Genomic DNA, 27842 nt, shown 5'->3' with positions numbered 1-27842 from the left:
CAGTGCATCTTTTCCTAAGAAGGTTTTCAGAGAAGCATCAGAGGGCCTCTGCCACAGTAGAGAGTCTTGAAATGCACGACATGAATGTGATGATCGTGGCCTTTTTGCTCTATCACTAAGAACACTTTGCCCCCACGAGATGCTCCTGTTTTATCCTTCGGACTCTGTGAGTAGTCCATTATGCAGTTCAGCACGGATTTTTCACTTCTCAAAAATGTGACGTCGGCTGTTCAGCTTCTGTCCAGAAACCTCAGGTCGACTTCATCACATAACTTTTTAATGTGATGTATAAAGTTAAAGCATTAAGTTGGAAACCAACTACTGTTTTAATTGCTTGTTTAACAAAACGGCTTTAATGGCCTTCCTCACCTTTTATTGGCAGGGCAGAGATTGTGATTTAACCAGAGCCCAGATTCCTGCGTTACAAATATAGGAAAATTCTGACTTGCCGTCACAGAACTTAGTGATAAATTATATCACACCATGTTATAGCAAATTCCTTTCTCTTTCCCGCACTTCCAACCTTCTCCTTAGACCTATCGTGTTGTAGAAGATGTGCTTGAAGAAGCCTATCTTACAGCCCCCACGCCAAGCCAGCTTCTCATGTGTTGTCTGCATCTGTGATCAGTTTCAAATGAACAAACCCTGGTGTTGAAGGACCCACATAATGTGGGCCTGGCGTGTGAATCTGGTTTATTTTCCCTCCCTGATCTACGCATGCCACATAAGCTATCCAAACTCAGGTCCTCAAAATGTTCATGATTTTCCCCTTGCTGTGTGTTCGCTCTGCCCTCTCAGGCTGGAATTCCTCATTTAGCGCCTCTCCCATCCCCGATCACGACACCCTGCCCACCCTCTGGACGGTCACAGGTACTACGTGTTTCTGCTTATGTTTCCAGGAGCTGTCAGTGCTTTCTTTTAGCAGGTTCACCTCTGATGGTCCATCCTTCATTCCACCATGCATGGTGGTCTCTGTGTGCTTCTTCTTCCCTGCCTCTTTCCAGAAGGCAGTCTCCTTAAGAGCAGTGATCAGGAATTACTCACCTATTAACTCGTATATTCATTCATTCAACCATCTACCCATTCAGCAGTTATTTGTCTATTATTGATTCAGTAAGACTACTGAGCATCGACCAGACATTGAGGAATATTTCTGGCATTGCGGATCTAAGGATGAGAGAGATTAAATAAGACACAGTTCCCCCAGTCCCTGTCATCAGGGAGCGTTGAGTCTAATAGAGAAACAGCCTGTGTATCAGTGTTCCCGTAGGAGTGGCCCTCGGAGCACACAGAGAGCAGAGCCAAATACATGGCAGTTGCTCAAATTGTATTGGTTGAATTTAAAGTCAGTCCTGAACTGAGTAAACCCAATTCCCTCTGAATTCATTTTAGAGTAAGAAGAGCTGAGATGGTGTTGTCTATGAAAATTCCTAAATTATTCATCTTTAGAGATATATAGCTCCCTTTCAATAATTCAAAAGGAGAAGGAGCCAATTTTCTTCATGCATAAAACCTTCAGAGAGCCTTTCTGAAAGCACATGAGTTAGCACAGATTGGGGGGAGGGCCAAGAAGGAGGGAGAGGAAGCTGGAATAATTCCTTCTTGAACACGTGAGTCCTTACTTCTTTCAGCAGGTAGCTGAGTGCCTACCAGTGCCAGGTGATGCAGCGCGGAAGGCGCTAGAGGTCTGTCCTCCAGTGGGAACGCTAACCACTGGCATAAAATCGGGAAGGTTTCATAAAGAAAGTTGGTCTGATCTGACTTGAATGATGCAAGTTCATGGGCACGTCTGTACTGGGAAGCTAAGTCCTCCTTCATTCCTATCTCTCTTCTCTCCAAAATGGGAGTTTTTTTCAAATTAAGACCAAAAGTTGCTTTGATATTTCAATTTTTACACAGTTCTTCCTGCTAAGTTTTGTTTGTTTGTTTTTGTTTGTTCTTTAAAGTTACTGCAAAGTCTGGGGTTTAACTAATAGTAAAGTACCAGTGTTGATTTCTTAGTTTTGCTGAGTGTACCATGGTTATTATGGGGAAATTGGGTGAGGGTATACGGGAACTCTCTGTAGTATCTTTGCAACTTTTTGGTAAACCTAAAATGATTCCAAAATAAAAATATATTTAAAAAATTGATGACATAAAAATTCATCATAGAATGTGAATAAGAAATGTATATGTTAAGGCAAGTCAAGGAGAATTTGAACACAAATTTTTTCTCTGCCCTTTGGCCTCCACTCTGCACTGTGTGTCTGCATTATGCATCGACCAAACCGCCCCCATCGGCAGGAATATGTGCTCAACCACAAAGAACAAGGGTCCTCCTGGCATCAGCAAGATAATTCCTTAGGACATGACCTTCCCGCTTAATCTTGTAAGGGATCACGATGACCCATGCTTTGTACGTGTAACCTGGATTGTTTAAACTGTCAATAATATGTCATTGAATGCACAGCCCTCTATCTTAAAAAACTTAAATAACTGTGCTTTGACCTCTAACAGGCAGAACAGTTCTCGGAGCTTTCTGAGAGGCTGTTCCCAGGTTATAATCCTCAGTTTGGCTCAAATAAAATTTTCCATTTCTCTCTTAGATCGACTGATTAATTTTTTTCATCCACACAGTAATCCACAAATACGCTTTCCTTAAAGCAATCAGTAAGAAACAGGAGTATCATTTGGAAGCAGAAACCAAGTACCTCCCCCTCGCCCATATCAGCCTCCATTCAGGCTCCCATGCGTCCTTTCCTCAAGCGGACAGGAGGATGCAAAGCGCGGACCCACTCACCCCATCTCTACCTCTTGAGCTCTTGAACTCTCCGAATGCAATTATAGGTCAAAGTCTTCTCGACTGGGCTGGACGAGGTGGACCCAGTGACATTTTGCCTCGAGGCGCTGATGGTGACAGAGGCTATCCCTGGGGTTCTGACCACGGCTCTGTCATTAGCCAGCTACCATTGTTTTGTTAATCTAATGAATGGTTCCATGGGAAGTAACAGAGTAAAGGCTTATTAAAGGTGAAGGCTTCATCCATTAAAATGCTCTCTGTCCTTAATGAAGGTCAGTGGAAGATGGATGGTAGGAGGAAATCTCGCTTTATGTTCACCCACATGTCTTAATTAATCCCCACGTCAAGCAAATCGTCGGACTGGATTTGTGTTTGCGTTTATTCTTTAAAAACTGTTGGAGAGGGGATTACTGAAACAATCTTAGTATGTTTTGCTGTTAGGGAGTGGCCTGTAACATATAGCATTCTCCAAAGCATTTGAGTTTATTTTCTGAGATAAAATATTCCCACGTATATATTTCTCTTTACTCTCTAACCTCACTAAAATGTTTAGATTTCCAGTGTAACAATAGTAACCACTAGTCACATGTGGTTATTAAGTGCTTATAAAGTGGCTAGTATGAATTGAGATGTGTTGTATGTGTAAAATGCACACACTAGATTCCAAAGACTTGGTACAAAAATGTAAAATAGCTCATTGATAATTTTTATATTGATTGCATGTATGTGAAAGGGTGATTTTTTTTTTAAGTAATGTATTTTGGGGGGAGCAGTTTTAGGTTTACAGAAAATTTGAGAGGAAAGTACAGAGTTCCCATTGTCTTCTTTTGAAAATTGTCTATTCAGGGCCTCTGCCCATTTTTTAAATCCACTTTTTTTTTTTTTTTTTGAGGTTGAGTTGTATGAATTCTTTGTATATTTTGGATGTTAACATCTTGTTGGAGATACAGTTTGCAAATATCTCTTCCCATTCAGGAGGCTGCATTTTTGTTTTGTTGATGGTCTCCTTTGCTGTTTTGATGCAGTCCCATTTGTTTATTTTTGCTTTTGTTTCCCTTGCCTGAGGAGACAGATTCTGAAAAATACTGCTAAGACTGATGTCAAAGAGTATACTGCTTGTATTTCCTTCGAGGAGTTTCATGGCTTCAGGTCTTACATTGAAGCCTTTAATACATTTGGAGTTTATTTTTGTGTGTGGTCTGAGAAAGCGGGCTAGGAGCTAGAGGTAAACCCAGGCAGTGCCATTGTGCAGTCAGAGGCAGGCGGCTTCAAGCAATCTAAAAACGGACTTAGGAAGGTTGGTAATACCACCCTCAGCCAGCAGTAAAAGTATGGAAAGGGTGAAACTGCCTACGGTGTCTCCTTCCAACTAGAGCACTGGTCCCTAGAAACAAAAGGCCGTGTTCCACCCTTTCCATCCACGATTGTACTTCCGGGAAGATGGTAAGATGAGCACTAAATTATTTTAATTTAGATAACAATGTGTCCCACGCATCCAGATGTTGCTGGCACGTTGTGGCTGGGACCCCTTAACATGGCGGCCCCGTGCTCGGGGTGAGAACAGATAGTCTCCACGCCTGCTTGTGCTCAGAGTGCTAATTGGCCAGATCAGCCTGGGGAACTCAAACCCTCCCCAGCCATCCTGACAGGGGAGCACCAGTGCACTGTTCTCCAGGGAGATTACGGCTTTCCCTTCCTTGCAGCCATAGGTGGGTGCTTCCTCAGTACCTGACACCTTGGAGGAACATCTGGGTAAAGCCAATGAAAACAGACACATGGCATTACAGAAATGTTCCCCTTTTTTATCTTAAAGAGTTATAGGGGAAAATGTGGGTAGTTGTTGAGGACAGAGGAGATTGAGGGAGAACCAGGATGAGTCAGGCAAAGAGCACCAAGGGGAAGTGGGAAAACTCTTGGCTGGTGGCAAAGGTGGCTGTGATTCTAGCTCCGACTCTGATAGAACTAGAGAATACTCATTGTTGTATGACCTCAAACAAATCACCTCACCTCAGGACCTCAGTTTGTTTGTTCATCATTAAAGGAAGGAGGTAATTTCATCCCTAGAGTTTATCAAACAAAATATATTGGTATATTAAATGGTATTGTAAACATATTTCCATTTCATTTTAAAAAGGCAAGCACATACATTGAGCTCAACTCTACCAACCCCTCTCCCTCCCCGAATGGGACACAGAGCAAGGTGTTGCCAGGGAAACTCACTGGAGGTTTAGAACAAGTAGCGCACACATGCTTACACTTCAGCCACGTGTCGTAAGACATTTACGCAGTGATTGGTTGCTTGGTTCAGGCTTCTAAACTGTAGAAATGGTTTCCTTCCTGTTCTTAAGCTATAGTGTGAAGTGGCCTCCTGAGTGATTCTGGGCCTCTAAGAGCTTGACTTACCGTTCTCAACACCAGCTTTCAAAAATTCCTTTCTCTAGTTAGCAATTACATTTTATACTATGCATCCTTGATGAGATATTTTCTTTTCACAGCTGAATCCTACTGATCATGGAACACAGGAAAAATTTTATTTGTCATAAGATCTGAAATAAAAATGCAAGGTAGATGTCTCAAACGCTTAAAACTTTGCTTGTAAGTGGCATTTACACAATATTTTCTCCTGTCTACATAATGTTCCGAAACGTATTTTCTGGAGCGTGTACGTTTCTAGGAATCACAGGAGTAAAGATTAGTTTGGGGAACACCTAACACAAAGCACTACACCTGACTTGTACGGGATATTCAGTTCTTTCACCAAGCGCCACTATGTGCAGATGCTTGCATCCTTCTAATTTTAGACCTGTCTAATTTTGAATTGTAAGCCCTCTGGGCATCAACCGTGACTAACTGTATGTTTTGAACCATGCTTAGCGCATGACTGGTGCTCAATAAATGTTAAATAATTGAAAATGTCAACAATAATTATATTTGTAAGCACATCGAGCAAGACTGTTCCTAAATGTGTTTCAGTGGAGAGCTGAGTGTGTTGTTGGCAGGCAGACAGCATGCAATGGTAATAACACCAAATGGTCCTCTTGTTTGTTCCAGAAAAAAACAGGGAATTTAGTGGCATTCGAACTGATTTTAAGGTCGGTGGTAAGCAGAATAATGTCTCTCAAAATGTTCAGGCCCTAATCCCTGGTAAAGAGGTTACATGGCAAAGGAGAATCTCCAGGGTTACTAAGACCACCATATACGGGCGGTAGGAGCCTAGAAGGGAACGTGGACAGTTGTTTGTCCAGTAAAATTGTGAATTTTTCTTTTTTTTTGAAATACCCTTTAATGCTATCCTAGTAGCTTTAATGATATTTCTTTTAAAGAAAGAAAGGAAAGAAAAACTCATTTTTATAAACAAACATATAAGCCAGTAATTTACAGACACATACGTGTTTTCCAAGGGCTATATGTGATCACATAGAGTTTGGGGATTTTTTTTCCCCCAGATCCTCAACTTCTGCCTGTACTTTTTCCTAAAATGAACCTGGTCTGAGAATAACATGCCTGTGTCCCCAAAAGCCCTTCTCTGGTCTACAAAGAAGAAAAGCAATTATATCCTTGGTAAGGGCCACATATCAGCGATTCTAAGACACCATTTGCTTTCACATTTTCTTGTCTCTGAAATTGGGGTGCGACTTACAATGCTGGCAGGTCACAGCATGACTATTGTTTCTTAGCTGCACATCAATAATGCAGGAAGTGTGATGCATAATATCCTGCAATCAATGCACATACGCAGATTCCATGATATATGATATTTAAACTGAAAACAAAAATTGTAGATATCAATTTCAAAGTGTGTGGGGATATATGTAGTTTTTCAAAATTCCCCAGCTACGCAGGGAAAACATGTTTGCAGACCACTGATGTTGATCATTTCTTGCTGAAGTTCAGCGCTTTGATCACACAGCAGAGAGGGTTGCCCAAGGCAGAGGGGACGGCTTCAGCTGGTCAGGGAGGGGGCTGGAATGGGGGGGGGGTGACCATGTAAGAATCTGGAGCTCTTGGCAGATCGAGCGCAGCTGCACAGACTGGTCTCAGGAAATGAAGTCATTCCCCCGGCCTCTCACCATTGCTCACAGGCCACCAAGTTTCTCCTTTCCAGTTTTCTATCTTATCTGCCCCTTTTTCCTGCTTCTCTTGGCAGAAAAGCTTTCTCTATTTACTGGAGTCCTATTCCAGGCCTGACACCTGGGCCTGGGGCACTGTCTCTGCCTCCCTCTGCCAGGTTAGTGTCAGAACAAATCAGGTGACACACAAGGTGGAGGATAACTCAGTCAGTCGCATAGCAAACCAAAACAAGAGTCCACTTCCTTAAAACAAAGTCATTCTTCAAAACCCACGTGCAGATGTGTGTTTGACTAGCTTGATGAAAGCTCACTGACGACTTCTTTTCGCCTATGCAAGCATTGGTCTAGTTGTCCCCTAACTCTGTCACAGTTCTTGGAGTTTTGACTGAAGCAAGGAAAAGCCATGGCCAATTCTTGGCCTAAAATACACCTACATGATAAACTATATTTTTGCTCTGCCCTTCCTGGTAGCTAATTCTCTGCTTATTGTCTCAAAATGAATGTTCAGGGGCTCACAGTATAAGAATTTTAACTTTTCAAAGGCAAACCCCAAAGGCAGGGACGAATCTTCCAAAAACCTATTGGTTAACACGGGTATGCCGTGGGAGGTGGGCCAATGACAGGCAGATCCTGTTAGACATTTTTTGGCACCAAGAAGCCGTCTTGTCATAGCCCATCATCACAGCAGACATAACATGACGTCCTTGAAGGGAAGAGCACAAACCGTTGGAGCTCAGGATACTCAGAGCGAGTCTTGAGTTTCACATACATGCTTGTCTTGTTTTAGTTCGTTCAATCTTGCATTCACTCAGCTCACAGTATACCTCCTCAGCTGCCACTGAGAGATGCTTCACCAATGCTTCACCAAAGGCAGAATGGGAATTCGGACACTAGCTTTAAACGTCAAATCAGAAGCTGACTGGGCCCATTTGTTAGAAAGAGCCAGAGGAGAGGCAGCTCCTGACCCGCTGGGCTTTCTCTTGACTGACAGCTTAATATAATGCAACTGCCTTAAAGTGGGGAGGAGCCCACGTGTACCCAGGCTTGCCTCCTGCCAGACGCCAAGTGAGGGTCTTCATCTGTGTCATCCCAGCGAACGTCCCCCTCTCAGCAACCCTTTGAGGGAGGCCTTATTCACACATTCCTGATGGGGAAACTGAGGCTGAGAGGTTAATAAATAGCTGGGCGGGGGGTCACGTAGCTAAAAGTGACCTCGGTAGGAGTCAAATCCCGTCCTGAACAACTCTCCAAACCACATCCCCCAACACTGCACCATGAGACTTCCTACCATACAACCCAAGTGGGCTGCACAGAGTGAAAAAGAAGCTAAGATCACTCATCAGGGCGTCCTCGAACCTGCTCAGCTGAGCTGCATCTCCCGGCTGGTCCCCCTGCTCCCAGGCCTGGGTTCACAAGCCCACGTGAAACACAGCTGCCAGAACATTCCTCCCCAAGTGCCACTGTCATTGTGTTACTCCTCTGCTAAGACCCCATCATCTCCATGATACTATTCTGGAACCTTCCCCTGCAGAGGAGAGCAAAGAGACTGAGGAGGCTTGAGAGAGGATCGTTGGGAGGACAAGGCTCTGTGGGAGGTCAAGAAGGGTCAGGTCAAAGGCACAAGAGGGAAATTGACCTGAGAAAGGAGAAAGGAACCTCCTTCCTCTGAGATACGAAGGAAAGATGAGACGACACATTCAAAAAAGACCCAGAGGCTTAGTGCTCTTAGAAGGGCATCTCATGCAAGAGATAGTCTATGTGGAAACCTTTTCAAAGAGATCCTTCACAAATGTAGAATCTCTGGGCATCTGCCAAGAGTCATAAAAGGAAATCTGGCTCAAGAGATGACAGTAACATTGTATAACCAGAGAATACTCTGCACGCTGGGCTCCTGTGTGGCCAAAACACTGATTCTGTAGTAATGGTCACGTAGAGGACACCGTGATACACCACTCAGCTCTCCCTGATACTGAAGACCTATTGTCCCAGCTTCTGGGAGTCTGTCAGTGGACAGCCTTCAGCTGTCTGCCCACCCCTTTAGGGAAAGCCTCACTGCGATGAGTCATTTCACTCAAGACCTTGCCCCTTCTCCCGCAGCCCCTATCTACTGGCCGAGTCATCATGGCTTATGAAGACCTGGCCATCTGGCTCCACTCAGGGCAACCAGGAGGGCCACCCCAGCTCAAGAGCTGCCCATGGGGATGGCCACGGCTCTCACTGGCTCTGTAGCACATCTCGTCTTTCGACCCTCATCCCCACCTGCGGCCAGCCCCTCCTTACGACAGGTGCAGATGTCAAGGACACCCCTTAATCAATATCCTACCCACTGAACACAATCTCAGGGCTGCTCCTGCAGCAATCCAGCCTGCAGTGGTACTTTCACAAGCAAGGAGCCAGGAGCAAAATAGAAAACCAGCAACCCTTCTGCCTTGTCCCTATCACAAAAGATCACAAAATCGCTCACCTTGGGGCTTGGTAAACACCTGAGCAGGTCTGTTGGTTAGCTGCATTATTACCAAAAGAGCCTCCCACGCTACAATGTTCTCATTTTCAAAGACTCGTGGTCATTTATTCTTATTCGTAACACTATGTGAGGTCAGGCAGTTTCATCCTTACACATATTCACTCCAATAAGGACTCAGAGGACACCTACCCAGACACTGTACCAGGAGGTACAGAAGTGAAAACCATTCCCAGCCCTTACAGGGCTCCCAGGTGGGCAGAGGGCAGGGCGTCTGAAACAACATACAAAGGCAACAGTGGAGGCGAAAATACAGTCTTTTCCCAGTCCGAATGAGGGTGTGATTGGGGTCTCAAGACGACAGAAAGAGAAGTGGCTAGAGCACGTGGAAATTGTAGCCGTTACCCCAGGCAATCAGTCACAGGAGTGGGGACCGCAGACCCTGGAGGCAGACAGGGTGGGTTTGAATCCTGCCCTTTGTCACGTTCTACATCTTAGTAGGTAAGTTACTTGGCCTCTTCTCTTCGTCTCAATTTCCTCTTCTATAAAATGGTGTTTGTATTAGTCAGCTTGGGCCAGCATAACAAAATACCACAGACTGAGTGGTTTAAAGAGGAATTGACTTCTCACAGTTCAGGAGGCTGGGAAGTCCAAGAGCAAGAAGCTGGCCGCTTGCCTCCCTGGCAAGAGCCCTCTTCCTGGCTTGCCGATGGCCACCTACCCGCCATGTCCTCACGTGGAACAGAGAGAGGATGCAAGCTCTCTGGTCTCTTCTTCTAAGGACACTAATCCCACTATGAGGACCCCACCCTCATGACCTCCTATAAACCCGATTACTTCTTAAAGGCTCCATCTCCAAATACCAAGGCATTGGGGGGTTAGGGCCTCAACATATGAATGTGGGAGGCACACAAGTCAGTTCAAGGCAGTGGTACAAATACAGGGCTTTCCTCATAGGGTTGTGGTGGAGATGAGCCAGTGCATGTGGGGTGCCTGGACCAGTGGCTGCCTCATGTGAATCCAGCTTTGTTTGTAAGTGCTAGCTGTTTTTTCAAAAACTGAGAAATGTCAAACGCATCAAGACTTTCCTTGCTGGAGCTGGGTTTGTCTCTCAAAGGAAGAAAATGAGCTTATTCGTGGGAATGAGGAACAGGTCTATTTTCATGCAAATATTGGCTTGGAGAGCCCCTTTGCAATCAGTTATTACTAAGGTGAAAGTCTCTAGCCTTTCCATTTTCTTCGCTTTCATACGTCTCCCTTCTCTCCTTTCCTTTGTGATCAAATGTCTAACAACCTCGGAAACATGTCCACTTAGGGGATTACTCCTCTTAAAGAGTGTTTAGCTCTTAATCCCACGGGGCACAAGCAGGTTGAAATAGAAGACATCATAGAAAAAGAAGAATTGAGCAGGGTTAAGCTAGAGGCAAGAGGTGAAAAGGGGTGAAATGCAATCCTGAGGAACCTCATCTTGATGAACATGCCAGTTGGAGACGGGCAACGGTTAATTTTTCAGCCTGACTCTCAGGAGCTCCGGAACTGGGCTCCAAAATAATCGTTTTTATTTGCTTTCCAAACTTTCTTTACCTCCATGGGGCTTCAGTATATTTTCCCATAGAGACAGGTTGTTGGATTAAGTTCTGCGTTCAGGAGATACGGCATTAACGTCCTTAGTTAAGTAAACAAAAGGAGAGCTCAAAATCCTTTTGGCTGAGAGAAATGGGTCCTTCATCCTCTCTGGAATTTTTTAAGTCTCATTCCTATGGGATGGCTGAATTCACTGGCAATTGTTAACAAACTGCTATTTTGATTGTTGCCATGTTGGTCCTTTTCATTGTTGTTACACTGTAAAGCTGACGGCCCAAATCCTTAGATCCCTGGCTAGCCCATTTGATCGTTGGACTTTTTTCCATATTTCTCCTTTAGGAAGAATGGAGGAAGACTCTTAGAATGGAGGATGAAGGAAGAATGTGAACATATACTGTCAAGGGTGAGGGAGATGCTCTCGTTCATTTTTTTTTAAATAACAGCTTTATTGAGATATAATTCACATAAGATTCATTCTTTTAAAGGATACAATTTAGTGGATTTTAGTATATTCACAGTCATGCAACCATCACGGGTATCTAAGTTCAGAACATTTTTATCACCCCAAAAAGAAACCTTGTCCCCTTTAGCAGTCCCTCCCCACGTGCCCCTGGCAACCAGCAATCTACTTTCTGTCTCTATGGATTTGCCTATTCTGGATATCTCATTATAAATGGACTTACATAAGATGTGGCCTTTTGGTAACCTGATTCTTTCACTGAACATAATATTTTCAAGGTCTCATTCATCCTTGATAAAGTGTAAATTAACTCAATATTTGGATAAAAATGGGTCACTATCAATCAAGATTTGAAATGCCTATACTCTGATTCAGAAATTTTATGACCAAGTTAATTAATCCCTCAGAAGCATTCCCTCATGCATAAAGACAGTTGTGCAAAGACATTCGTTAAAGCACAAAGGTTAGAAAAAAATTGAAAGGCTATCAGTTAGGGACCTGGCTGCATATATTACAGTCCAATTGCACAGTGGAGTGATGTGCAGACTTTCACAGAACGAGTAGGTCCTGTGTGGAATGATCTCCAGAATCTATTGATAAGTGAATATGAGGGAACGTAGTAAGAGAGAACAACATGGAAAGTTGACATTCGCCTGTGTTAAAAGTGTGCGTGTGTGCATATACGTAGTGTGTGTATATATATACACACACACAGAGGTGGGGATGGAGGAGGGAGGAGGAAGGGAAAAGACAAAGGAAAAGAAGAAAGTGGAGGAAGCGGAGATCTGTGGCAGGATGTCTAGAAGTAACTAGTGGTGGTTGTCTCCAGGAAAGGGACACGGGAAGGGGGGTCCAAGGAACAGAGTGGCGAACAGAGGGAGGCTTGCTCTTCAATGCATACCTTTTAGTATTGTTTTACTTTTATCTGTATTCTTCAAAATTAAAATGGAGATGATGTCAATAGAGTTTATTAACTCACTCCATGGGCTTATTAGGACCCAAGCCTCTGCCCTCAGGGTTCTGTGGTCCGGCCCCAGGGACACGGGACGAGTTTTAGTGAAGCACAAAGATCAGTGATTTGAAGCTCAGTGATTTCTGTTCTTATCTTCCCAGAGGCCTGCTGTCATCCGCAAGGCAACTTCACCTGCCAGTTAAGGCAGACACATGCCTTTGATGTCAAAGACTGCCTGGGAGGGGGACTTTGGAGCTGCTCGCTGAATCCCCCAGCGTCACCCCCAACATCGACCTCCTCCCTACTGCTCCTGACCTCACCTGCCTTTTGGGAGCAGTTCACGAGGGCCAGTCCGCACTGGGTCTGCAGTGCCACCTTTCTGTTAATCCTCCCTTGGCCTTTGGTGGAGGCATTGTCATTTCCGGTCCTGTCTCCTCAGCCCCTCTGGCGTCTACAGAAATACTGACCCCAAGCGGGAGAGAAGACAAAGTCAAGTTCTTGGCCTCAGCACTGCTACTCCCTGCGAAGTCAAAATCACTTTCAAGTTTAACTTCGACCGGAGCTCATTTCCTCCCACTTGTGTTGGAATGAAAGTCAAAGATGAAGTGAAAGACAGATTGCGTAACTTTTATTTTTAAAGGGGGTGTTTAATTATGGGAGGCGTGATTAATATTTCAATACTGTTTATAATGGCCTCATTTTTTTTAGCCAATAAGAAGTGAGAAATCCTGTATCCATAGCCAAAATCTGATATAATTCCTCCCCAGCCATACAAAAGGGTCTCTGTTGCTATTGCGAATTAAAATGTCAATGCGTATCATGATTAAAATTCACCTGTATTTACCTGACACCTTTTAAGATACCCCTCCAAGTTGCCTCGGTAACCTCTAACATCAAAGACTGGTGAGATATGTGAAGTTCTCCTTCCTGTCTGAGTGACCCCTATTAAGAAGGGTGGCAATTAAAAGCAAATCATAATTTTTAAACCTTAAGGGAAGCTACTGCAGCGTTGCTGGAAACAGTTATTGGAACATTAGCTAACACCTACCTACACTGCAATTAGTAACGAAAGACCAACTCCAGCGAGCTTTAAAACAAAACCTCCTCTAAAAAAAAAAACCATCATGTAAGTAACAGTCCCATTCACAGATGTATATGAAATGTCATCCTTTGTGTGAACTGTTCAGCCCTCTGCATCGCCTGAGCTCTGGAGCTGACTGCTCACATGCAGTCGCTGGGAAGATGGAGGATTTGTCCCTGTGGCAGCGTTGCTCCGCACAAGAGCAAAAATGGAACAATCTGCAATACCAGAGGCAGCTTAGCCCAGAAGGATCAACCAACAGGGGCCATTTTTCAGTGCCCCTGCATGTCTCAGCAATACACTTGACCTTGAAAGCTGCGCAGAATGAAAGGAAAGCCACTAAAGCTAGCTTCGTGGGTGTCTTACGATTAATATCCTTTTCAGAGATCCCACCCACGAAACAGCAAATCCTTCTCTCCTTTCCAGCTGCCCCTGCCCCAGAGAGCAGTGGTCTGATTTCTGGCTGCACATTTTAGTCACTTAGAAGGGGTTGGGGCTGGGGTGCAGAGGTTAAAACAGAGCCAACGCCAGAGACTCGAAATGAATCAGTCTTGTTTGTGCCCTGAAATTAGTGTTTTTTGACCCCTCCCTAGGTGATTCTGAAGTTCAGCCAGGGCAGGAAACCAGTGGAGCCCAGCACAAGCCTTCCTCATTTCTCACCTGGATTGTGCCAAAGGCTTCCTCAAAGCCGCCAGTCTTTTGCACCTGAGTTAGTCATCTTACTGTGTTACAGTAACTGATTTTTTTCCTTTGGAAGAGGGGGTAGGTGATTAGATTTGTTTATTTTAATGGAGGCAGTGGGGGTTGAACCCAGGACCTCATGCACGCTAAGCACGCACTCTACCACTGAGCTATACCCTCCCCCCAAAACTGACTTCTTTGATTCATATTTTCTGAAGCACAGTGAGAAGATAAAGATGGGCATAATGAAAGAAATACCAACTACAATCAGAAATAACATGTAACGCTTTGTTGTCTTTTTTCGCAGATTTTTCTGATGTATGTGTGCATAGAATATATATTTACAAAAACGAGATCCTACTATGATCATTCTCCATAACCTTCCATTCTTCTTTAGTAACATTTTGTGGGAAAACGTCCACGTCGGCAGACACAGAGCCACAGCCTTTCTCTTGGCCCCGTGGCACACGGCTGGCCACCGCACTGCTAACCAGTCCTCTATTTCGGGGCGGGCATTTACATCGTTTTCTCCTGGCGTTTTTTGGGTTATGGTTTGTGCTGGGTTTTGCTTTGTTTTTACTATTATAAACAACATAAGAATGAACCATTTGGAATGAAGATTTTATGAGAGAACCTATTTACTTAGTACGTATTTCTAAAAGTAGGTTTCCTGAGTCAGTGCACCTCTTCACTGTCAGACACATCACAGGTGGCTCTTCCACACCACCTTACGCCACCAGTACTTTTAAAGTGCCTGATTCTCTAGTTCTTCACTAACACTGGGCATGACTTTCTTAAAACAAAAGAGAAACAAACCAAAACCATTTCATTCAGCTAAATGAAAAATGGTATCTGCCTGTTTTCACATGTTCAGGCTGCTAGTGCATTTGAACATGTTTCATCTCTTTTATTGCACATTTGAACATCTCCTTGTGCCCATTTTCTAGGAGGTGATCTTCCTTTTCTTACTTATGTGTATGAGCTTTTTCTATACCAAGGCTTTTAAATTCTCTCCAATTTGCCAAACATTTTTTAAGTTTTTTAAAAAACTTTTGTCCTTTTAATAGTGGTTTGTTGTTACCCAACTTTTAAATCTTTACATATTCAAATCTTTTTCTGTATCGTTTTAGCTTTTTCAGGTCATACACTGACAAACCTTTCCTCCAAGTGAAAATTATATAAATATTTACCTGTGTCTTTTTCTAGTACTTTTATGGTTTTGTTTTTGAAATAATTAAATCTTTGTGGCTGATTAACTTTGAAAGCACAAATCTGATCATGCCAGTCCCCTCTGTAAATCCTTCCCCATCTCCCCATTGACTATGGGATTAAGTTCAAGTTCCTTCGTGCCCTTACATTATCTGGTCACCCTTTAACTTCTGTGCCCTTTCCGCATTTGTTCACAGGGTTCTTTTCCTCTAGAATCACTCTAGGATTCCCCTTCTCCCTCTATACATAGGGGGATCAGGACTGATTTGATCAGCCCAGTACCCAACACACTGTCTGGGAAAAAAACAGACATTCATTAACTATTTGTTGAAAGAATGAATAAAATGTTACATTTCCTGGAAAGCCTCCTCCCATGCTCCTGGGCAGAATCTGATGTTCTACTGTGTTCCTAAGACATGCCATTCTGATCACTGTTCCATTATATCACATTGTGTCATTAAACTGTAGTGTACGTCATCAGACCCACCTCTATCAATCAATCAGGCCCAACTCACATCTTATCCCTTGCTCCTCAGTGGGGGTAGGACATGCAGCAGGTACTCAGTACATGCTGTTGAATTCAGAGAAAGGAATTCCAACGAGACCTCCCTGGCTGGCTGTTCTGCCTTTGGTGTGCCCAGATGTGTCCTTGTATTTAGAAGAAAAGACCCTGACAGTCTCTAAAAAGACAACTCAATTATTAGGTGACAATATACACTCCAAGATGAAAGTTATGTGGAGTCAAAACAGCATACCATGAAAATAGTGTCTCAGAATAAGGGTGAAGCATGGTCGTGATGCCTTTGGGCACCCTCTCTGGGGCACTAGGCACCTGGTCAGTGAGCACCAGAGCATCGCTGCAGCCCCAGGGCCCTTGTCCAGGTGGATCACAAACAAAACAAACAAAAGCTCTGCAGTGAGTGGGGAGTGGTGAGGGAGCCATCAAACTTTTCTGCAAGAACGTTGTACCTGAAGAATTAATGGATTTCAACAGATAATGAGAATTGAGTTACTCATACTGTTCCCCTTGGCTGCCTTGAACTTAGAAGTTTAATATTGTTTTTCCCCGTCCTTCTATATGTAATTTTTTTAAAAAATGTAACAGCTTTATTAGATGCCTCCCTTTCCTTACAAGCCACCACAAATCCCTTTAGACAGTTAGCAGAGTACCCATTATAAATAATAATAAAAACCCTTTCCCTCTGCCTCAATTTCATCTGCCCAGCATAAACCACAAAAACTGAGGCTTTAACCAAGAAATAGCATGGAAGACCTCTGAGAAAGCGATCTTGCAAGCTGGTTTCACTTGGTAGCCTGGGACAAGAATTGGGACTTTCTTTGGATGACAACCACGATCATCATCTCTGACATTAAACTGACCTTAGGCTCGTCATTTTACCACCGCAAGGTTCCTTTTTCTTATCTGCAAAGCAGCAATGCGGGTGGGTCTACATGACCTCAAAGGTTCTTTCCTAACCCAGCTCTGTATCTAATCATCTTTTCTAGGAAGATAGGAACAAAGAGACCACCCAGGCAGAGAAGAGAGGGCCCTCTCGCCTTCCGTCTGGCCCTGTAACCCTACCATCTGTCAGTCACCCAGCTACAGATAAGATAGGGGAGTGAATTCCCAGCTCGGCCACACAAACACAGCAGGACTGCCCCGGGTACGTGTGCTGTGCCAATCACACGGCTTCCCCCGACCAAGCAGCCAGACCGTGAGTCAGCTAAGTGTCTGCTGACTGCATAGACAGTGTGCTGGCTGCTTTTTAACGACATTGTGATTCCATGTGTATGCCCTAGAGGCTACTGGCAATGGGGTAATTTGGGCTTCTACAAAGGAAAGCCTTTTTTCCCTTTTCAAACCATATCTTAGGTTTTAATTGTCAGATATGGAACTTTAAAGTAGAATTGTTTTGGAGCTGGGAGCCTGTTTACCCTCATGCTTTATTCAAGGGGACTGGGGACCCAGGCTGGACCCTACCAAAGACGATTTTCTATTCCTAAGGGACATTGCATACCTTCAGCCTTCACTAGTTTCTGGTTACCTCAAATCCTCCAAAGAACCAAAAGAACCAAAAGAGTGAGCTGGCAGGACTGGGCCATCTCTCCTGAATTTCCCTGAGGGAGCTCAGGGCAGGAGCAAGGAGAGGTTGTTATAGGGTGGTGGAGAGTGGGGAAGACTTCTCTCCCCTCCATACCTGGCCAACAGAAGAAGCCCAGGTGAGGGAAGAATGGAGGTGAGCATCCCAGTGACTACTCAGCTCACCTTCCAGCTTCTGGGTGAGTCATGACAGATGGTGCTGGGCTCACATCCTACATTCTCATGCTTTCGTACAGCTCCAGGGAGCAGCCTACCCTACTAGACTGTACTGGGGACAAAGGACTAGCCCGGCTGGTACTTATGCAGACATAAGACACAAACAGAGAAGCAATTAGCCTCATGGTTATAGGAGTCTAGGCCCCCTAGACTGACTAGTTTTGTAGCATGGTTATGTGGACTTGGGTAAATTGCTTAACCTCTCCCTGTCTCAGTTTCCTCATCAGAGAGATGTGGCTGCTGTAACAATAAAATGAGTAAATACAGAGTGTACAGAACAGTGCCTGGCCCAGAATAAACCCTCTAAAAGTTAGTATTTTATTGTAGAGTTGATTTACAATGTTGTGGTAATTTCTGGTGTACAGCAGAATGACTGTTATACATGTATATATTCTTTTTTGTATTCTTTTTCATTATGGGTTATTACAATATACTAAACATAGTTCCTTGTGCTATACAGTAGGACTTTGTTGTTTGTCTATTTTATGTATGGTAATTAGTATCTGCTATCCCAAACTCCTAATTTGTCCCTCCCCTCCTTTCCCCTTTGGTAACCATAAGTTTGTTTTCTTTGTCTGTGAGTCTCTTCCTGTTTTGTGAATAAGTTCATTGGTGTCATTTTTAGATGTCACATATAAGTGATATCATATGTTATCTGTCTTTCTCTGCCGACTTCCTTCATAAAAGTTAGTTACTTTAGAGACTTTAGATACACTTAGGCCTGCATCACCATTTGTCCCCCTTGATGAAGCTCAAAGAGTAATTCACACTGATGTTCACGTTTAGCCCTTTGAATTTGTATTCTCCTTCAAGACTTCCTTTGGTGGGGTTCATCTGATGTCTCTACTAGACCGTAATGCTGGCAGTAGGTGGGGCTGGGAGGGCAGCGGGTGAGGGAGGGAGTAGTAACAGCCATTAACTCGCTAGGAGGTATCTCCAAAGGAACACATGAATGTTGAACAATGATTAGATTTTACTCATAAAACACACGTAATTTTGCCTCATACCGTTTTTGCATCAAGGTGAGTTCGACTTAAATCATCAGGCTTGGCAGTGGAACTCTATCGGAAAACGCAGACCATTAAGTTGAGCAGGGCGGGGGGTGGGTTGTTGGCTCGTTCTGGCATAGATCTGACCCAACTCCTGCGCTACGTCAAATGGTGGGAAATTTGCAAATGCTTGTGCACCAAATAACGTCAGTCTGCAAAACTGATGCATTTCTTCTCTAGAGGGAACATTATCTCCCAAAGCAGGTCCCAACTCATTTCAAGTCAAGAAATTTGGACAAACTTGGTGATTCAGAAGGGCTGGCTACTACACATAACTCAGTTACACTTAAGCATAAGAACCTAGTTCTTGAACATGAATGTATGAAATTTAATTTGCAAGCCTATCCCTCCAGAGTTAACCACGTTTAGGGATGTCTAGTCCCACACTCATGAGGAGAAAAGGCTGTAGCAAGAGGCTACCGGTTAGTCCGCTACCCACTGGGGAGCCAGCTCTCTGTCACACTCGGGCTGGGGGAGCCATGGCCACCACATGGACGCCCGCCACTTTCTGCACCTCCGAGCTGCACCGTCCAGCAGACACGTGTGGGCACTGAGCACCAGAAGTGTAGCTAGTGTTACTAAAAACCGAACCTTTAAATTTGATTTTAGTTTAAATTCAAATAGCACATGTGGCCAATGGCTACCGTATTGCACAGAGCAGATATAAGAACATTTCCACTCAAATCTCCACAGCGATATAAGAGCTCGCAACTAATCCTTGAGGATAGAAAAGTCGAAAGTTGCAAGTACTACAGGTTAATATTCCTGCCACAAATCTGTATCAGGTTTTTTTTTTAATAGCCCGTGAGCTTATCACCCCAGATACTCAGTCTTCAACATCTTCTTCAAGAACGCAAAAATGTTGAGGAAGAAGATAAACTTAGAGAATTTCTCCTTTATTCCCAAGTGCCTACAATTCTCGGATGTTAGACTGACTTCCTCAAATGACTGGTTTTTACATCAAAGTGTCCAAAAATGAATATGCATATATACTGTCAGCGATTTCAACTCAGGAAGAAGCTGCAACAGAATCTCATTACTCTGAACGACACGGAAGAATCCTTTACACATTGGCCATTCCATGTCTCACTCTATTTTCAGCTGTAAGCACTGTGAATCCCATTAACAGACTTTCCTTCGGTTGCCTGAACAATCCGGGAGTGACTCACAGTTTGAACATTTTGCTGCTGAACTACTTTGAAGGGCAGAAGATGTGACTGTGGCAGGAACAGGCCAAAGATGGGAGGCATAGCTAATGTGTGCCTTGTTTGCAGCCTTGCGTTTCAGTGGTTTAAAAAACAATTAAGGAAAGAAATGGGGGGCCTGACTAGGTAAAATCCAATTCCCCCCTTTTAAGGGATTCAGAGCATGAGGAAACTTAAGAGAAATCCCTCTTGCATCACTGCCATGATGTATTTCAGAGAGCGTCCACTTCCTTCTCCAAGAGGGAACGGACCTCTGCGTACTGATTTGGGTGTCAAGAACTACCAAAAAAGATGAGAAAAAGAATTGGAAGGGGCAAGTCTCAGATCGGCGTTGAAAACGCCTGCCCTGTACTTGGTGGGTCTTTTCTTCTTGTGAGTCCAGACACCTGTCATTGGATGGTGAGGCTGTGGGTGGCCCTATTTGTAGGATTTCCAAGCTCATCTGACTCTAGATAAATCTTAGTGCTTTTTAAGGGCTTGCTTAGGTGCTGGAATGAATAGTGAAAAATTGGTTTCTGACTAATGAACGAGCCAGGATCCTTCAATAAGAGCGCGGTTGGCGCTTAATGTGGCTGTGTCGTGAGTAACATTGCATCATCAACAGGATGTGGCAAACCACTCGGGAACTGCTTCCGAAGAGTCAGATCGTCCATGATGAGATGCCTTGTAGCTGGGGCTCTGAGTCATTGACAGGGATGCCAGGTAGAGGCCGGTGCTGGGCCTCAGTGACACAGACAGAGTATGTTTATAAGCATGGATTTTAGGATAATTCTACAAAATCAGAGCAACCATTTATTGAGCACTTGCTGGGCTTTCCACACATTCTCTCTAATCCTCACCATAACCACTCCTGATGGGTCTGATTATTTTCCTTTCTCCCCAGATGAAGGAACCAAGGCCCAGAGAGGATAACACAGATAAAGAGTGATCGAGCCAAGCCTGGAACTTTGGTCTTTCTGGCCCCAAGCCTGGGCTCTTTCTGCTTCTCTAAGACAGGTCACAGATGGCGTCCTGTCTCAGTTCTGTCTCACAGTACGATGTGCCCAAGGGCAAGAGGAAGCACCCCAAGGATATACCAGTTTCCCTGCATCACAGCCGGCACAGAATGGAAGGAGACCTAAAAGCCAAAGCCCAGCATCCTGGGCTCCAGTGAGCGCTCAGGGCACCCACCCAGTGCTTAATCCCCGGGAGGAGCTCAGCCGGGGTTCTCATTAGCTGGGTGTGTCCGTGGTTTGCAAGTGCTTTGTGTCTCACTGTGGTGTTATCAAAATTTCTGGTGACTAGCCACAGAAAAATACAGATACGTCCCATTTCCCTCGGCAATTCTACCTTCGGCAATTTAACCGAAAGGTGTACTTGTGTATGTGTGGAAGGATGAATGTGCAAGTTACTCCTTGCAATATTTTCTAATAGTGAATAAGGAACAACCCAAAGTTTCATCAGTAGGGCACTGAGTCCATAAATGACAGGACTTCCACGTAATGGAACACAATACAACTGGAAAGGGGATTGAGGAAGCTTCCTGTCAAACGATGTGGAAAGACCTCTAGGAGGAAGAGTTCACTGGGAAAAAAGGATTCAGCAATGTTTTTAATATGCTAACTTTCACGTGAAGGCAGAAAGAAGGGCAGACTCTCATTACCTCCCCTTAGGACGTCAGGAGACCCTGGAAGAATACACAAGAGACCAATCCCAGAGGGCACCCGTGGGGCTGGGAAGGGAGAACCTGGCAGATGAGGGACTAGGTGGGCAGGGAGAGTTTTATCTTTGGGGGTGGGGTTCATACACATGAATGTAATAGGAATCAAGAAATAAAAGAGACAAATGGCATGTCCTGTGCTTAAAGACACACTCTCTCTCAACACACTTACAGCACAGCTGAGCTCTTTTCTCCAGTGAAGAGAAGTATCAGGCAGATGGTCAGGGTCCAAATGCTGACTTTCTTGCTTCCTGAGTCATGTTTTCTGAACCTCAGCTTTCTCATTTAAAGTAAAAAAGGGAGGAAACAACACTATCATTGTGTTCAGCGTTGACCGAGACAAAGTGTAAGAGGGCAGAGTTAACCCTAAAATAGTCCCAGTGCACAGTGGTTATTTACCAGCCTAATGCAGTGAACCCTGAGGGTCTTGTTGAATATCATGAACCCAAGCCCCAGAGCGCCCTTTCCTCCCCCTTTCACTTTGAACATCAACTTCTCTGAGAAGTCTCACTAGAATGGACTTGAGACCCTTAGAAGTGCTTCTCCTGTACCTCCTATCTCAACCATGCAGTCAGCCTTGCCATCTTGCCTCCAGGTGACCCCACCTTTGTCACATGAGTGATCCTGGTCATAAAGCAAATCAGTATCTGATGCTAAGTCCTAGAAGACCAGATTTTGACCTAACGCGGGTGTCTTGAATTTATCTGCTGTTAATGATGTTGGTGACAATGGCCTGTCTTCCAGGAGAAAAAGCCAGTGGTTGATGATTAATGAAATGGGTGTCATACACCTGCAGATTGCTCCCCAGGTCTCTGAGTTCCTGACTGTGAGATGGCAAATGGGCAAGAACTTCTTCAAGATTGCATTTGGACTTCTGAAGCTGAAATTTGCAGTCTCAGTGGCCTGTTTTGACTGTCACTCGCTGTCACGTAAGGGCTATGGCACAGGCCTGCCACATGGCCTTTTTAGCTCTTTGCAGTGGCTTTCTCCCCAGGAGCAACACTTTCCGGGAGGGAATACTGCCTGCCTGTCAACACAGATGATTCGGCTTAGCAGTTAAGCTGACTCAAAACTCTCTGTCCACTGTCCCACATCTAGAGAATTCCTTTCTCTCCCCTGCACGACCAGAAGGGCCACCACCTTCTGGCAGCTAAAGCTCCCTTCCTCTCCTCTCCCTTCCTCTTTTCCTTGCCCTGTCCCTCTTCCCTCCCAAGGTTGAGAGGAGTGTCCTGCATCCTGATGATCTGAACAAAACAGTATGTCCGGTCTGGTTACCCCAAACAACTGAGCCCCAGGGTTCAAACCTGCCCCCTGTCACTCAAGAAATGAGCCAGAACTGGACCACTTCTCCTCCCCAGTCACCACTGCTTTGCCTCTGCTCCGGCTCCCTCCCTCGTCTCCTGTCGTAGCCCTTGGACCTGAAACCTAGGACACCTGAGACTCCGCCCACTCATGACTTGCGGGGACGGACCTGGCTTCCCCCATTGTGCGTGCTCACCTTCGACCCTTGACTGACCACTCTGGACACTCAAGCACAGCCACTAAAAGAAAAATAGTTCAAAAGACAACTGATTGGGGAAGCACTTGTTTTTCAGCACCAATGACAAATTTGCAGGTCCCTCAAGTCTGAACAGCAGAGCCTTCTCCAGTTTAGACACCTGATTTAGACCAAAACTTCTGATTACTTTCAATTCTTCAAGTGGCTAAGATCTATGGAATGAATACTCAGTGCCAAGCACTCTTTGAAGGACTGGGCTCGGGTCAAGTTCCCTGGCGGGGCCTGAGATGGGGAGCCCTGTGCCAGCCGGGGAGAACCTGTATTGAGGAGAAACCAGTAAACAAGTGAGAGAAGCGAGGAGAGGAGCCGGGCTTTCTAGAGAAGTCTAGCCTCAGCCTGACTCCACGGAAGCCCCGGATGGCAAATGTGCCCCAGTGCTGACCCTTCCAGAAGCAACAGTGCTGGCTCTTCTTTCCTGAACCAGAGGTCCCTGGCTCTGGGCCACCCTCAGTGGGGTGGGGTGGGGAGAGCTCACAACAAGCATGGCCAGCAAGACAGCGCCCACCAGCCGTGGGCAAGTCTCTTGGAAAGGGTGCAGGTGTGAGCAGGCCAAACCTGCAGCAGACGGGATGGGTGTCATGCCTGTACGAGGGGTCCCTGTGGCATAGGAACAGCACCTGGTACCACTTTGCCGATATTAAATATGATCTACTCTCCACACCGCTCGAGGTAGTTAACCTACCAGGTAGGTTACCATCCCTGTTTTACAGAAGAGGAATCGGACACCGAGAGGGCAGGAAATTGATGAAGATTGCACAAAGCCGTGACTTCAAGGGAGTCTGCCCCAAACACCCGTGCCTAGCCTCCATACGGAGCTGCTCTTTGCATGGGAAGATCTGAAGCAGCATAAACAGGCCAATTCTTTTCCTCACATACTCACCGAGTCTCTTGGGTCAGCAGTCTCATCCCCTCAGACAAAATGGCTATGACAGTTCACGAAGAGACAATAACTATTTTTCACTACCACAACATAAAGATGGACTCAGCCCCACACTTCCGAAAAGAACAGAGACTTGTGAGCAAGGCTACTGCACCAAACACATGCACCCCTCATACAACGGTGCCTATTTCTTACTCCATCTGTAAGTTTAGAGCACAGCTCATTATATGTCACTGACTCTATGTGTCTCATGATTTTCATCAATATCTTATTTTTAAAGGCCAAAATAAAAATTTAAGACAGCAGGAGACAAACGTATATACGTGTTGGAACAGAGTTTTAAAAATAGGTCTTGGAGCAGAAGTTCATACCCCCTCGCTGTGTTTATAATCGCGTTTGGCCATTTTCCTTCTCCTGACATCTTCACTTTAACATTATGGCTGTGTGAATGGTAGGAAACAGAACCTGATGTTCAAGAAGAGGTTTTAAGAACAGCGATTAATGTGTTTCTACGAAGGGCGCAGAATGGGTCTCTGTCACTCAAAATGATGACGTGCCCCTAAAAAAGCATAAGCACGTGGAGCCAGGCCAAGGCGGGGAGGCCACTCCCTCCAGGCAAACAAAAGGGGGACGACGGCTTTGACACTATCGTTTCTCCAAACGGCTCATCTCATAATTAATAACGCCGTAATACTATCTGAAAATAATACAGACTCTGAGAAACAGACACATTTCATCCATTTCTCCTGCTTCCTTAGAAAGCTCTTCCCTCCCCAGCAGTTTTTTAGGAAAAAAAAGACAGGTTTTTAAACTCAAACCCCAAAGCCTCCTGTTGCAGACGGCTTTGTACGCTGTCTGTTTAGCATTATTCTTTGAGATCTAGACAATCTCTCTGGGAACCCCAGCCCGTGTGTTTCCTGCAGTGTCCTGGCTGAGCTCAGCAAAGCCTAGGATTTCACTAGGTGTTAGATAGTAAGATCTACTGTGACAGTGTGGAATTCCCCTCGGGGGACTCATTAGGAGGTCAGAATACCTAGCAAGCCTTCCTAAAAACGGTCCCAGAGGGGCCAAAAAGGTTAACCCAAAGTCGGGGTGGCTATGAAGGACCAGCTGAAATAAATCAGCAGAAAGCTCCCAGGGGGCCCTTAGTTTAGATAAGCAAAAGCTAGGAAGGGAGGAGAGAAAGGAGGTCTATGAGCTGACTCTCGGAGGGGAAGGAGGAAGTCAGCTAATTAAATTTGGGAGCCCAGGTGAGGGAAAAAGACTCCATGATTTGGCTCACCCAGAGAGGAAATAAATTTGTTGGAAAATTAGAATCCTGAAACTCTCGTTTAACCTTTGGTCCTTTCTGCATGCTTGAAAGGGGAGAGGTTGGTCTTTGGAAAAAAGCAGACACCTCTGTAGTTGAGATTCCCAGAGCTACATTGGTGCCACCATGCTGTTTGTTTTAGTAAAAGGAGAGTCTTGCTTGGATCCCATCCAAAGCAGTCTTGTTGCCAGAACACCCAGAGGACCTTATTATAAAGTGGTCCTTTGTCCCAGGGCTTTCCATCCCACCCTCTCATCTCCTCCCAGACCGTGCGGCATCAATCATCTCCTCTCTTTCTTACCTCTTTAATCTTTCCCTTTCCATGGGCTCCTTCCACTTGGCCTGCAAGCTTGCTCTGGTCCCCCAGATCCTAAAACAACAGCAAAACAGGCCCATGAACTTGTTTCCCTCTCAAGTTCCTGTCCCAGTTTCTTTCTGTCACCACTCAACACCCACTTCCTCTACTTCCTCGCCTCCTCTTTCTTCCTTGACTCTCCCAGCCCAGATCCTGCCCCACCTTGGAAAGTGCACTCTTGAAGTTTCTAACTGACACATCCAGTGGCCTGTCTGTCTCAGCTTCTCTGGCAGTAACAGGATGAATCACTCCCTTCCTGCAGTCTGCTTCATTGTCTGTCAGTGCTTTCACTGACAACATTCAACCACCTCCCCGACCACAATTTCTGAGTCTTTTTGGCTAGCTCTTCTTCCACCAGCCACTTGATGCAGACATTTGCTAAGGTTCTGTTGCCTACATCCTTCTCTCTCGGGTCATCTCATAATTAATAATGCCATAATACTATCTGAAAATAATACAAACCCTGAGAAACAGACACATTTCATCCATTTCTCCTGCTTCCTTAGAAAGCTCTTCCCTCCCCAAAAATTTTTTGATGAAGTCATCTACTTTCCCAGTTTCCACAATCTTCTATCTGTGAGACACTCAGATATAAATGCTCAGACCCAGTCTCTACTGAACCCGGGTTTACATTGCAAACTACTAGATAACTTGTAGGCACTTCAACTTCAGTAGATACAAACCAAAGTCATTATCTTCCTTGTTAAATCTTTCTCCCTCCTAAAGCCCCTAACTCCTCATTAGGACACAGGCTCTGCTCCTTAGGACCACCTCTGACTTGTCTCTCTCCATCATCAATCATATGCAATTTAATTTTAAAGTCTGGTATTCCCTCCACTTGGTATTTTCATGGCTGAATCCTTCCTTCTGTTCCAGCTCACCTAGTTCAGGCTTCTGGATGAACTCCTATCACTTACAGGACTTAAAAACTCAGCCAGCCAACTGGTTTTCCCATTTCTCACCACTTCCTCTAATCTGTCTCCCAGACAGACGTAAAGCATCAGCTCACTGAGTTGGCGGCATTACTCCTGTCCTCAAAAATATTTGGCAGCCCCCATTATTGATGGACTAAGGCCAACCTCCTCAGCCTGAGAACCCAGGTCTCCTGGAAACCAATGTCCAACATTTCCTCCCTTCCCTCCCCAACACACACACCCTGGCATTTTTCAGCTTGCTGAATGTACTCTGATTTTCCCTGACTTTTTAGTATTTTGTCCACGTGAAAACACTTCCTCTAGTTGCCGCTTGCTGCAGTCTTGTCTGTACCTCTAGGCTTTGCTTAAACTGCTTCCTCCATGAAGTCACTCCTAATAGCACCTCCTCCCAGTAATGAAGCAAAATAATTCACTATTCTCTTTCTGCACTGTCAGTAGCCCTGTAACTTTTGACTTCTATTATAACAGCCCTACTCAAAGGGTCAGCATCACCAGGAGTTTGTGAGAAATGTAAATCCATGGGCCGGACCCCTGACCTACTGAACGAGACTCGGTGGGGACGGAGTCCAGGATTCATATTTAACAAGCTTGCCAGATGGTTATGAGACAGGCTAATTCAAGCACAACTGCCCTTGTGCAATATTATGTGTCCTGACGTAGACTATGACCTTCCTGAGGGCAGAATTGTCATAATGCTTGGCCAACTTGTAAACATAGGCATTTAATGGAAGCCTGTTGAGTATACACTGGTCGCATCTCGGTGCAGCCTGGAGTACTGCTTAAGTACCATGATTCTGTGAGGAATTTCACTACACATCAGCAAAAGAATCAACCTTCCTGTTGCAATTTATGTATTTTATTTGTCTGTTTGCTGGATCTGATATCAGCACTGGGAAAAGAGGAAAACGTTGTTATTTAATATAAATGTTCTGAAAGAGTTTTTTTCCCAACCATTAACTTTACCTTGGCTTCCTATGTTGGAGCGTTGAAGAAGAAAGTGATTGCTATAGAACACTTTATCGACCAGGCACTATGCTATCTTGTTTAATCCTCACAACCTATGATTATCTCCATTTGAATGAGGAGCAAATGAAGGCTCAGGGAAGCCATGGTCACACAGCTGGGAGGTCTGAGGCTATCGGTCCCACTTGGAGCCACCACAATAAATCCCCCCTGTGGCCTCATGCCTACTAACTAGGACTAGGCTTTTCATGGAAGCCACAGGATTCTCTGCGAGGCTTCCTGAGATCATTCCATT

This window comes from Camelus dromedarius, chromosome 3 (assembly GCF_036321535.1).
Source record: "Camelus dromedarius isolate mCamDro1 chromosome 3, mCamDro1.pat, whole genome shotgun sequence".
NCBI lineage: Eukaryota > Metazoa > Chordata > Mammalia > Artiodactyla > Camelidae > Camelus > Camelus dromedarius.
The sequence above is the reverse complement of the archived record's forward strand: the minus strand, read 5'-3'. Positions refer to the sequence as shown.